This window comes from Sciurus vulgaris (genome assembly GCF_902686455.1).
Source record: "Sciurus vulgaris genome assembly, chromosome: 12".
Taxonomy (NCBI): domain Eukaryota; kingdom Metazoa; phylum Chordata; class Mammalia; order Rodentia; family Sciuridae; genus Sciurus; species Sciurus vulgaris.
Genome location: NC_136473.1, coordinates 95514108 through 95528468, shown reverse-complemented (window position 1 = coordinate 95528468; position 14361 = coordinate 95514108).

The window sequence follows — 14361 nt, the reverse complement described above, 5'->3', positions numbered from 1 at the left end:
GTAAAGTGGAGACCTCCATCAAAATATTAAACAAGAAGCTGCCTTGGCATCAAACATCCACAGGATGGCAGTAACTAATAAAGACCAAGTGAATCATTTGTTTTGGGCTGTTTAATAGTTAATCTTTGGGTTTCTTTTCTTAAAAAGAATGAGGGGCAGCTTGTACTGTATTTAACATACTTTCGAAATAAAACAATTTTAGCAGCTTAACACCTTTGAGTTACAACATACATCCCTTTAAACAAGAAGTTAGTTTGAAATGCGTTTTACAAATAAATCACAGATACCTAGATGATACTTGAGTACGCGGGCAAACTTGTGAAACTATTTTTGAATCTTTAAAATCAGGCTATGATATCAACTCTGTGGTCATACCTCAAGCAATTTTACATTAAAATGATCTACTATTTTAGGAAAAGTGGCAAAGTATTGTTTATGCTATGAGCTTATTACATTTAATTGCATGACAATTTCTTTTTTGTCTGCTTAAAACTTTTGTGTTAATGACAAAGCTCTTCCCCACAAGAGTTTCCAGGACTACAGTTTGAACCCAGCTCAAAATTATTAGCTTGTTTAGGGTAATAATTAAGGGAGGAAAGTATTTTGAAAACTATATAATGACTATTTCTATAAAAATATAGAATAATATAAATATAGGGGGCTAGGGATATATCTCAGTTGATAGAGTGCTTGCCTTGCAAGCACAAGGCCCTGGGTTGAATCCCCAGCACAGAAGAGAAAAAAAATATATGGTTGGCACATTTACCAGCAGATACTAGTTGCCTGTGTCCCACACACTGCAGTAAGGATGTAACCAAGGCAGGTGCTACACCTGAAGTCAAGCCCCCATAGCCTGTTTCTATAGCCACCTCAATGAGGTTATTGACATGCACCTCCTCATTGTCTTTACTTATCCTTTGGTCTGTGATCAGGTTGTTAGCACACTGGTCTGGTTGTTTCTGTGACATCACAGCATCTGACAAATACCTCAGCTTTTATCATAGGTAAATGCTATGCGCTCTGGTTCACTATTAACATGTCAATGTGCTGATTAGTGAAAGTTGAACTATACTTTAAAATGATCTGTGCAATAGTTTGCCCTAATCATGAGCAAAAAGTTTCGGCTACCATCACCCAAACTTAAATGTCAATGACTTTATATTCAATAGCTCTTGTTTTAGCTATTGAACTGAATTTATGAACTGAATTTTTGAGGGATAAATATTCATATTGAGTTGAACTTTGATCCTAAGACTGAACAATTACACACAAAACAAAAGATGAAGCCTATCAGAATATTTTCTAGAGGCTATTTAGCTGTTTTGCACATCCAAAAGGTAGACTACCAGATGGTAATTTATTCGTACCAGTTTGAACCATAATTCTCAATTATGTGAACCTTCATCTTGTGTTATACTTGCACTACATTTCAGAGATGTTTTACATGGAAATGTCATTTAGTCTTATCAGAAAAAATAAAGGAAATGAAAAACAGTCAGTTACTGATGTGAATGGACAGAAACAAGCATTATCAATCAGTTGGGGGAGAGTAATTAAGTATCTGCTTAGTGCTGAAGTGTAGCAGATAATCAATAGCTCCCTGATTGATTGATTGATTGATTGATAATGCTTATTTCTGTCCACTAACATCAGGCATTTATTTAAAAACATAAAGTTGCTACAAGGAAAATATGAGCAAACATCAGTAATTGATGATTATTCCAGGTTGTCTCATTGCCTGGAACTCTAGATACTGTGGGTTAGCATTAACTTTACACATAACTGTGACAACACACTTGGTAATCTTGCTGTAATGTAGGATTTTTGAACTACCACTGTATTGGTCTTGGATTTTTTTTTTTTCTTTAAAAAATTTATGACCCACTAACTGCCACCAAATAACTCAAAGAAATTTTGGAAAAACAAGACATATGCAAATTGAATATTTGGTTACTGAAAAGACATAATATGAGCAAGTGTTAAAATGCATAGTGCCATAACACTCTCAGTGACAGGTGCAGCCACGGGAAGCAGGTATCCAGGCAGACCACTATTGCTTTACAGAAGAGCAAACTTGACTTCTCCTCAAATGAAACACTATAGTGCATTGTTATTCTATCTTCAGATTCTATGAACATAAGTTCTTAATGCAATTTTAAAAAACTAAGTATTTTTTCTATTCATAATTTTGAATTACAGAATAATTAACACTTTACCTTTTTATGGCGCTATGGAGAAGTTATCGCCTCATATAATATATGGAAAATATATTTCAGAGAAATCTTTTGTGTAACTTATATTTAATTTTCCTCTGGAGGCTGGCTATAGTAATAATAAAAGTCAGCACTGAAGATCATATTTTATTTCTTTTAATTACTTTTTTTTTCTTCCAACCTATAATTCTTCGCCCCAGTTGTATTCTGTGTTCTGAGTTTCTTGCGTTTTGCGTGCTGAGGATTGGAGACCTGGCAGGAGGCAGGGCTGGCTGTGCTCTTCCATGCCCTCTGGGTGGTGCTTTCACCTCATTCTCCAGGAACAGCAGGAACATTATGCAGAGGCAGGACGTTTCTTCTCTCATGATTAAATGGAAAATATCAGTAAATGCTTTGTAGACCTACAGCTCTAGTTCTCGAATGGAAGCAAAACCTGTGAAATGTTTGTTGGCATCCTCTGCCAACCAGGACAGAATCCAAGCATTAATTCAAATGCCCCAGATCATTATTCAACCCCTTAAATAAGAAGGTGAAATAATGTAGTTCTTTAAATTTGTATGATCTTAATATTTAATTTGCCATATGATGCTATTATTATTCAAAACTTATAACCCTTTATCATAAAATACATGTATAAATGTAGTTTTGCAAAATAATCTATTGTTGCATTTTCACAAAGAGTTTGATTTGAGTGAAAACGTATTGAGGCAAAAATCAATTACACGAAATACAAACTTTTGGTTCACACACTTTGTTTATATAATCTTTGTTTACCCCATCACTTCTGTTATCTCTTATTCGTGCATCCAACTTTCTAAACACTACATAGATGTATTAAACTTTGGCCATTGTATGGAAAAAGCAAAAATGTTGGAAAAAGGTCAACTGTAGTGATACCCTGCTTTATCAACTACCTAGCTATGTGAATTTGGTCAAATTTGTTGAAGTCTTCAAGTGTCCTTCCTAATCAATAAAGTGGGGATCAATAAAACCTGCTTCATACAATCAATGTGAAACTTATATAAGAGTGTCTTAGTCCACTTTCTGCTGCTGGAACAGAACATCACAGACTGGGTAAATTATGAATGACAGAGTTTTATTTGACTCATGATTTAGATTTTGAACCCAAAAGACCAAGATTAAGGGACCACATCTGATAAGGGTCTCTGCTGTGAGCATACAAGAGATGGAGAAAAGGCAAGAGGGGACTGAACTTAGAGCCAACCCACTCTTGCAGTAATAAATCTCTTCCTGGATTTAATCCATTCATGAGGACAGTGACTATAAGACTTGAACACCTCTTAACAGTCTCACCTCTTAATATAGGTTCAATGGCAACTAAATCAACATGAGTTTTGGAAGGAGTATTCAAAACATAGCAGAAAGTAAATAATACCTAGAATATGATGTGTGTTCAATGGAGTAATTTTGTTTGCTTCTTTCCTTTTATGCAATAATTCCCTTTGTTAAAAATAGCAATACTTGAGATTCAAGATGGCGGACTAGAGGGTGGCTGCGTTTCATGTTGCTCCAGGACTCAGGACTCAAGAAGAGGAGATATTGAGAGACTTGGGACCAACTCAAAGCCGCTGGGTGAGTCTCTCCTGTCGGGGAAGCGTCCCAGATGGGGCGGTAGCCCTGAATGCAGGGAACTTTGTGAAGCAGATTTGCCCAATGAGACACCCCTCCCCCCCGCTGGAGCAGTGAACTCAGACAACTGGGAGCATCGGAGAGGAGGCCGCTCAGCACAGCGCTGGGACTCGGAGCAACCCACCAGGGCTCTGGGAGGCTGCCCAAAGGAGGAGGTGCGCGGTGAGCTATTTGGACTCAAAGCGACCACTCCTGAACACCGGGGGCTGCCCAGAGGAGGAGGAGAAGCACAGGCACGGCACATCGCTTGGACTTGGAGCAGCCGCACCAGGGCTCCGGGCGGCTGTCTGGAGGAGGAGCATGGTGAGTGGTTTGGACTCAGAGCAACCACTCCTGAACACAGGAGGGCTGCCTGGAGGAGGAGGAGGAGCGCGGTGGGTCACTTGGACGTGGAGCGGCCACACCAGAGCTCCAGGCAGCTGTTCAGAGGAGGAGGCATGTGGTGAGGTGTTTGGACTCAGATCGACCGCTCCTGAGCACCAGGGGGCTGCCTGGAGGAGGAGGAGGAGCGCAGTGGGTCGCTTGGGCTCGGAGTGACTGCACCAGGGCTACGGGTGGCAGTTGGGAGGAAGAAGTACACTGTGAGTTGCTGGGACTCGTGGCGAACACACCAGAACTCTGGGTGACTGCCTGGAGGAGGAGGAGGTGCGTGGTGGGTCACTTGGACTCAGAGCAACCACACGGAACACCAGGTGGCTGCCGGAGGAAGAGGCGTGTGGCGGGTCACTGGGACTCGGAGCGACTGTAAGGGGCTCCAGGTGGCTGCTCAGAGGAGGGGCCGCATAGCCAGGCGATTAGGTGCAGAGCAGGGTCCCAGGACCTAGGCGGCTTCTTTGTGGAAGAGCCGCACAGACAAGCTGAGGGGCGGAGTGAAGGCTCCAGGACTGCAGGCAGCTTCTCTGAGGAGAGGCAGCCTAAGGAGACTCGTCTGCAAAGGGCAAGGCTTCCAGGCCCAGGAGGTAGGTCCGGGCCCCTGGGAACATTGCAGAAGAAGGCTGCCCAGCCCAGGCGGTAGTTGTGAATTGAACGGAACCTCTAGGAGGGGAACTGACCAGTGAGACCTCCCCACTGGATAAGTCTTCCCTGCCGGGTGAGGTTCTCCCACAAGGACTGTAAAACCAGAGACACAGGCCCAAACTGGCCTTGCCTCAGCCCACATCCTAGTTCCCCTTTGGATGACCATTTGTCAGCAAGTGGAGGTACCTCTGCCCACTAGCAGGAAATATACCCCACTGGAAGGCCACCACCCCTAGAGAGGCAGGTTCCTTGTGGAGCACCACACTATCAACTTCCTCCAAGACTGAAGTCTTGAAGGCTAAGAGGGGATATACTAGAAATCTTCAGGGACATTATAAGTCAATAGAGGAAATCTGCAATATCTCAGCGGTCCACTGATACCTGAACAACATGAGAAAACAAGGGAAGAAAATGTTCCAAACAAATCTGGATGCTCCATCAATAAAATCCAATGACAGCATGGCAGAAGAAATGACAGAAAGGGAGTTCAGAATGTACATAATTCAAATGATCAGGGAAGCAAACAATGAGATGAAAGAGCAAAGGCAGGCACTGAATGATCGCACCAATCGACAGTTAAAAGAGCAAATACAGGAAGCAAAAGATCATTTCTATAAAGAGAGATATTGAAAAAAAACAAAAACAGAAATCCTTGACATGAAGGAAACAATAAACCAAATTAAGAACTCCATAGAAAGCATAACCAATAGGATAGAACACCTGGAAGACAGAACCTCAGACATTGAAGACAAAATGTTTAACCTTGAAAACAAAGTGGACCAAACAGAGAAGATGGTAAGAAATCATGAACAGAATCTCCAAGAACTATGGGATATCATGAAAAGGCCAAATTTAAGAATTATTGGGATTGAGGAAGGCTTAGAGAAACAGACCAAAGGAATGAACAATTTATTCAATGAAATAATATCAGAAAATTTCCCAAATCTGAAGAATGAAATGGAAGATCAAGTACAAGAGGCTTCTATAAGCCTCCAGTGCTTCAAATATACAAAATTACAACAGACCGACACCAAGGCACATTATAATGAAAATACCTAACACACAAAATAAAGACAGAATTTTAAAGGCTGTGAGAGAAAAGAACCAAATTACATTCAGGGGGAAACCAATACAGATATCAGCAGATTTTTCAATCCAGACCTTAAAAGCTAGAAGGGCCTGGAACAACATTTTTCAAGCCCTGAAAGAAAATGAATGCCAACCAAGAATCTTATACCCAGCAAAACTTACCTTCAAATTTGACGATGAAATAAAATCCTTCCATGATAAACAAAAACTAAAAGAATTTACAAAAAGAAAGCCAGCATTACAGAACATTCTCAGCAAAATATTCCATGAGGAAGAGATGAAAAACAAAGAAGCAAATCAGCAACAGGAGAAACTATCCTAAAGGAATTGTCAAATAAAGGAGGAACCAAGTCGTGTCAAAATAAATAAATAAATAAATAAATAAATAAATAAATAAATAAATAAATAAATAAAATGAGCCAAATGACTGGGAATACAAATCATATCTCAATAATAACCCTGAATATTAATGGCCTGAACTCATCAATCAAAAGACATAGACTGGCAGATTGGATTAAAAAGAAAGATCCAACAATATGTTGCCTGCAAGAAAATCACCTCATAGAAAGAGATACCCATAGACTAAAGGTGAAAGGATGGGGAAAAACATACCATGCGCATGGACTCAGCAAAAAAGCTGGAGTATCCATCGTCATTTCAGATAATGTGGACTTCAAGCCAGCGTTAGTCAGAAGGGATAAAGAAGGTCATTTCATACTGCTTAAGGGAAGCATAAATCAGCAAGACATAACAATCATAAACATCTATGCCCCAAACAGTGGCTCATCCATGTATGTCAAACAAATCCTTCTCAATTTCAGAAACCAAATAGACCATAACACAATAATACTAGGTGATTTTAACACGCCTCTCTCACCACTGGACAGATCTTCCAGACAAAAATTGAACAAAGAAACCATAGATCTCAATAACACAATCAATAATTTAGACTTAACGGACATTTATAGAATATACCATACAACCAAGAGTGAATACACTTTCTTCTCAGCAGCACATGGATCCTTCTCTAAAATAGACCATGTATTATGCCACAAAGGTAATGTTAGCAAATACAAGAAGATAGAGACACTACCTTGTATTCTATCAGATCATAATGGATTGAACTTAGAAATAAATGAAAGAGTAAAAAACAGAAACTACTCCAACACCTGGAGATTAAACAATATGCTATTATATGATGAATGGATAAGAGAAGATATTAGGAAGGAAATTAAAAAATTCCTAGAGGTAAATGAGAACAAAGAAACATCATATCAAAATCTCTGGGACACTATGAAAGCAGTACTTAGAGGAAAATTTATTTCATGGAGCACATTCAATAAAAGAAGTAAAACTCAACAAATAAACGACCTAACACTACAGCTCAAAGCCCTAGAAAAAGAAGAACAGACCAACACCAAAAGTAGTAGAAGACAGGAAATAGTTAAACTCAGAGCTGAAATCAATGAAATTGAAACAAGAGAAACAATACAAAAAAATTGACAAAATAAATAGTTGGTTCTTTGAAAAAATAAACAAAATCGATAAACCCTTAGCCACTCTAAAAAAGAGAAGATGAGAGAAAACCCAAATCACTAAAATTCGGAATGAACAAGGAAATATCACAACAGACACGATTGAAATACAAAGCATAATTAGAAGCTATTTTGAAAATCTATATTCCAACAAAATAGAAAATTTTGAAGACATCAACAGGTTTCTAGAGACATATGAATTACCTAAACTGAAGGAGGAGGACATACACAATTTAAATAGACCAATTTCAAGTAATGAAATAGAAGAAATCATCAAAAGCCTACCAACAAAGAAAAGTCTGGGACCAGATGGGTTCTCAGCCGAGTTCTACAAAACCTTTAAAGAAGAGCTCATTCCAATACTTCTCAAAGTATTCCATAAAATAGAAGAGGAGGGAACCCACCCAAATTCATTCTATGAAGCCAATATTACCCTGATACCCAAACCAGACAGAGACACATCGAGGAAAGAAAATTTCAGACCAATATCCTTAATGAACATTGACGCAAAAATTCTCAACAAAATTTTAGCAAATCGCATACAAAAACATATTAAAAAGATAGTGCACCATGATCAAGTGGGTTTCATCCCAGGGATGCAAGGTTGGTTCAACATCTGGAAATCAATAAATGTAATTCACCATATCAATAGACTTAAAGTCAAGAATCACATGATTATTTCAATAGATGCAGAGAAAGCATTTGATAAAATACAGCATCCCTTCATGCTCAAAACACTAGAAAAAATAGGGATAGTGGGAACATTCCTTAACATTGTAAAGGCCATCTATGCTAAGCCCATGGCTAATATCATTCTAAATGGTGAAAAACTGAAAGCATTCCCCCTAAAAACTGGAACAAGGCAGGGCTGCCCCCTTTCACCACTTCTATTCAACATCGTCCTTGAAATGCTAGCCAGAGCAATTAGACAGACCAAAGAAATTAAAGGAATACGAATAGGAAAAGAAGAACTCAAACTATTCCTATTTGCTGATGATATGATTATATACTTAGAGGAACCAGGAAATTCCACCAGAAAACTTTTAGAACTCATAAGTGAATTCAGTAAAGTAGCAGGTTACAAGATCAATGCTCATAAATCCAATGCATTTTTATACATAAGTGATGAATCTTCAGATAGAGAAATTAGGAAAACTACCCCATTCACAATAGCATCGAAAAAAATAAAATACTTGGGAATCAATCTCACAAAAGAGGTGAAAGACCTCTACAATGAGAACTACAGAACACTAAAGAAGGAAATTAAAGAAAACCTTAGAAGACGGAAAGATCTCCCATGTTCTTGGATAGGCAGAATTAATATTGTCAAAATGGCCATACTACCAAAAGTGCTATACAGATTCAATGCAATTCCAATTAAAATCCCAATGATGTACCTTACAGAAATAGAGCAAGCAATCATGAAATTCATCTGGAAGAATAAGAAACCCAGAATAGCTAAAGCAATCCTTCGCAGGAAAAATGAAGTTGGGGGTATCGCAATACCTGAACTTCAACTTTACTACAAAGCAATAGTAACAAAGATGGCATGGTTTTGGTACCAAAATAGACAGGTAGATCAATGGTACAGAATAGAGGACATGGACAAAAACCCAAATAAATACGATTTTCTCATACTAGACAAAGGTGCCAAAAATATGCAATGGAGAAAAGATAGCCTCTTCAACAAATGGTGCTGGGAAAACTGGAAATCCATACGCAACAGAATGAAACTAAACCCCTATCTCTCACCCTGCACAAAACTCAACTCAAAATGGATTAAGGACCTAGGAATCAGACCAGAGACCCTGCAGATTATAGAAGAAAAAGTAGGTCCAGATCTTCAACATGTCGGCTTAGGACCAGACTTCCTCAACAGGACTCCCATAGCACAAGAAATAAAAGCAAGAATCAATAACTGGGATAGATTCAAACTAAAAAGCTTTCTCTCAGCAAAGGAAACTATCAGCAATGCGAAGAAAGAGCCTACAGAGTGGGAGAATATCTTTGCCAATCATACTCCAGAATCTATAAAGAACTCAAAAAACTCTATACCAAGAATACAAATAATCCAATGGACAAATGGGATAAGGAAATGAACAGACACTTCACAGAAGAAGATGTACAAGCAATCAACAAACATATGAAAAAATGTTCAACATCTCTAGTAATAAGAGAAATGCAAATCAAAACCACCCTAAGATTCTATCTCACCCCAATTAGAATGGCGATTATCAAGAACACAAGCAACAACAGGTGTTGGCGAGGATGTGGGGAGAAAAGTACACTCATACATTGCTGGTGGGGCTGCAAATTAGTACAGCCACTCTGGAAAGCAGTGTGGAGATTCCTTCGAAAACTTGGAATGGATCCACCATTTGACCCAGCTATCCCACTCCTTGGCCTATACCCAAATGACTTAAAATCAGCATACTACAGAGATACAGCCACATCAATGTTCATAGCTGCTCAATTCACAATAGCCAGATCGTGGAACCAACTTAGATGCCCTTCAATTGATGCATGGATAAAGAAACTGTGGTATATATATACAATGGAATATTACTCTGCCATAAAGAATGATAAAATTTTGGCATTTGCAGGCAAATGGATGAAATTGGAGAATATCATGCTAAGTGAGATAAGCCAGTCTCAAAACACAAAGGACGAATGATCTCGCTGATAAGTGGATGATGACACATAAGGGGGGGGTGGGTGGGAGGGGTTAGTGTTAGGGTTAGGGTTAGGGTTAAGGAGGGGGGCAAGAATGGAGGAAGGAAGGACTGTATAGAGGGAAAAGAGGGGTGGGAGGAGTGGGGTGGAAGGGAAAAATAATAGAATGAATCAAACAACATTACCATATGTAAATTTATGATTATACAAATGGTATGCCTTTAACCCATGTACAAACAGACAAACAACATGTATCCCATTTTTTTACAATAAAAAAAATTTAAAAAATAGCAACACTTGTAGAATTATGGAATAAGTACAGGATCTTTGAGTTGAAATAAAATTCCAGTATTATCTAATGGACTTTCATCTCAATATTACTGAGAAGATCCTGCAGGAATACCAAGTCTACACAAACTAGACAGCACACTGGTCATGATAGTTTCAGTTGAAAGACTCAGATTGACTTAAACAAAAAGAAATATACCTTATGAAAGGACCATTGATCAGGCAGTTTGGTTTATTAGCTGGGGTTCCAGAACTTGCCCTTCTCTTTGCTTTGTGATCCTGTCTGTGAATTTTGTTTTCCATGGACTCTCTTCTGATCTCAAGATTTTCAACTCTGCCCAGCATCATTGCAGACAGAACTATATCCAGGGGGAAAAGACTTCTCAATGTGTGTTCATTTATACAGGGAGAAGGAATCCATTCAGAACATCCTTCTCATATTGAGTGGCCAAAAGTCCTAATGATAAAATAAATAGAGGCAAAGAGAACACATGACATTACCATGATTATCTAGGATAACCATTTGGAGAGACAGATTATAGATGAGTCAAAATTGTTTATTTTATTTTATTTTTTTTCAAGGCAGTTCTCTTTCAAAATAGGGTTTGCTAGTTCTGCTACCTCAATAATTTTCCCTTCTTTGTTCCATTTAATAAAACCAAAAGATCCTTCAGAAGGGTGAAATCAATTTAAAGGACCAGAGAGACTCAGCAATTAGCCCTCACCAATGTTAGTGCAAAAAGTAGCCCAAGTGATCCAAATGAAAGAAGGCTCACGTTATTGCTGATCTTTCTGATTCTTTTTACTCCTTTATTTTTATCTTTGAGCTCTTACAGATTGACTTTGGAGAAAAATTAAGATGCTCATTATAGTAAGTTTTGGGACTTACATTTCTCATTGAGTGTTGATAAAATGATCTTCAAAATCGCATGCATTCATCTTTGGTTTTATCATCAGCTTCCTTATGCTTAGGGGGAAGGACAGAGGTAAGGATCTAGGTATTAAAGGGGCAGATTTATGCTTCAGGTAGACAGTGACAGGAAGCAGGGTGTGCTTGCTGCTCCCTTTAATCCCTTCCCCTACACAGCGAAATTTTCTTTGATTTCATGTGAAAGCCATCCATTAATGGAGAGAGAGAAACACAGCTAATGCTTTAATGAAAAAATTGTAGCACTTTGATGGAAATCTCTACTGTCTGTGAAACAGATACAGGTTCTTCAATTTCTTGAAAGAATGAAGTGGGTAATTCTGCTATTTGTTGTTTTAAAATGGGAAAAACAATAAGAAAAAGGAGTATTATTTACAGAATGTTTTTCTTTCAATTTAAGTAATGATAGTGATGACATACAATATGATTGTGAGATGAAGAGTTGTAGTCACAATTGTATAGATTACTGAAAGAAGAACTCAGTTAAAATGTTTCTCCTGTTATTTATATACTGTTTCAAAGTGGCAATTATAGCTTAGATTCTCTTTAAGGGAAAAAAACTGCCCCAGAAGACGTATTTTCCTCCATCAAAATGGCTAAAGACAGGTTTGCATATTTTGCTACCTGAAGACATGGGGAAAGTGGGATCTGGGTTTCTGCTCTTAAATGGTCCCCCTTGTCTCTAATTGCAAGAGGGTTGGGGGTGATACTGAATAGACCCAGGAGGATGCTATGTGCAGTCATTTTGTATCACACTGAGGAACATTGAGCTTAAGAGAATCTCCCTCCAATTAAAGCAATATGAAGGGACCCTGAATCCTGATAAACTTCACTCTAACTTTTCTGAATACTCCTGTTTTAAATGAAGGAAAGAAAAAAATGTAAGGAGGCAATAAAAGTGGCTGGGCAAAGCATGATTGTATACCAGCTTCATTTTAAAGACTCTTCCCTGATGACAAGTTTTACACATAAAGTGAGACTATTGATATCTTTTTTGGAATGTAACAGTATTTAAGAAAAAATTTCATGATTCAAAATGACATGATATAAGAGCTTTTTCTACTAAGTGCTTAGATTCATGTTAGGTGTCAAAACTGAGTGGGATGAAATGTAACCCTTCTTCCACCTTCACAGAGGCAAGCAAAACACACAAGACCTCTTGGTCAGAGATAAAGGAATTTGTTATTCATGGTCCAAAAGGCAATATGGTTCTCCAGTTTCATGTAGCAGGTGATATTGAATAGACCCAGGTGGATGCCATTTATACAATCTGTGTCACTTTAAGGACCATTGAGCTTAAGAGACACCCTCTCCTAACCCTAAATGTTATAAGATGGCTACTGAGAAACTTACCCAAAGGGACAGGCTGTGTTTTCATTATGCGTATCAGAAAACAAATCTACCCTCTGTTCCAGAGGGAAGCACTATCTCTATTTTTCAAGGTTCTTTGTTCTACAAACAATCTTGAACAAAAGCCATCACTTTTACAGGTATGTAAAGCATAACAGACTCTTGAAGAATTGCCTCCTAATGCTAGAAGATACACACACACACACACACACGATATATATCGTATACATATATAATATATATGTATATGGTGTATATAACTATTCCATAAAGCAAGTTTATAATTCTTGTTTTAGATGTTAAGAATATTAACAAAACATTTTATCTAATTAGAGAGATTGTGATCCTTCATTTCACTCAATAACCCATTCTCTTTCTGTTCATCCAGTACATTAATTGCCATGATAGGGAGAAATGCATCTATTTTGTGATGCTGAGGTCTAGAAACAAGTCTCTTTGACTTTTTATATTACTTCCACCAGAATTAAAGAAACTCCTGTGCTGATGGTCTCCTCATAATTTGCCTTCTTACAAATTATATCATGTTCCATACCATTTAAACGAGTATGCAAAATGGTGGCCAATGAAAGCAGTATGATTTTTTTTCTCCCTTCAAACACGCCAGTTGCTAAATGTAATTATAATCTTGGAAGATACAGTTAAAAAGATGTTGAATTAAATTGAGCTCTGAAAATTGTTCACCTCATGATTCCTTCTGATTACATCTTGGCATAATTCCATCAAGTTTCAATATGCAATTTAGGGATAATGTATAATTGGTATTGGAACCATTGTGACTTCTCTACATTTAAATGGGAGGCCAATCTTATTAGTAATAACTATAATAACTCTGCTAAATAGGTTGTATGATTTAGCTGCTCATTAGGAAATTATTTTTCAGCAGGAACATCTTACCTTTAAATATTTGATTCAAATTTTAAGGCAGAATTTTATTAGCAAGTGTTTATGAGGAGATACTTTTTTATAGATACTTTAGTCAGGTCCTAATCAGACAATAATTTCCCCAGGTATTCAATTCAAGAGCTTATTATTCATTAAATATTAAATATTATTTCCAGGTAAACTTTATCCACAAGAGACATTTTAAAGATAAGCAATGAGGTTTAGATCCATGGTATCAAAATATCAGAAAATGGACATGTCTCCCTCTGTTTCATTACACACTTTTTTTGGTGTGTTTCTTGGGGGAAAGCCTTTTGGTATTAAAAAATCATTGCAAATCAGCACAATAGACATTGGTACCCACCCGCAGTGAAGAGTGTTAGCCATTAGTGTGTTGAGATTAACATGTTCACCTGAATAGAAACTAAAAGGAGGATCCCTTGGGAAATAAATTTGGAGAAAAGCTGGTTAAAGTAAGTTTGCACAGGAGTCCTACTGCATAATAAATTAAGGATCTGAGAGATTCCACTATAAATAAACTTGCTTTTTCAATATCTTTCAAAATGGATCATGGATTCCTCTTACGTGGTAATGGCCTTACATTTGGGGATGTCCTGAACACTCCTGAATGATCTCTTTATTCCACTAGAATGCCCAGAATTGTAGTCCTCAGGGCCTTTGCGTCATCGATATTGACTAAAATCATTTGTTCATT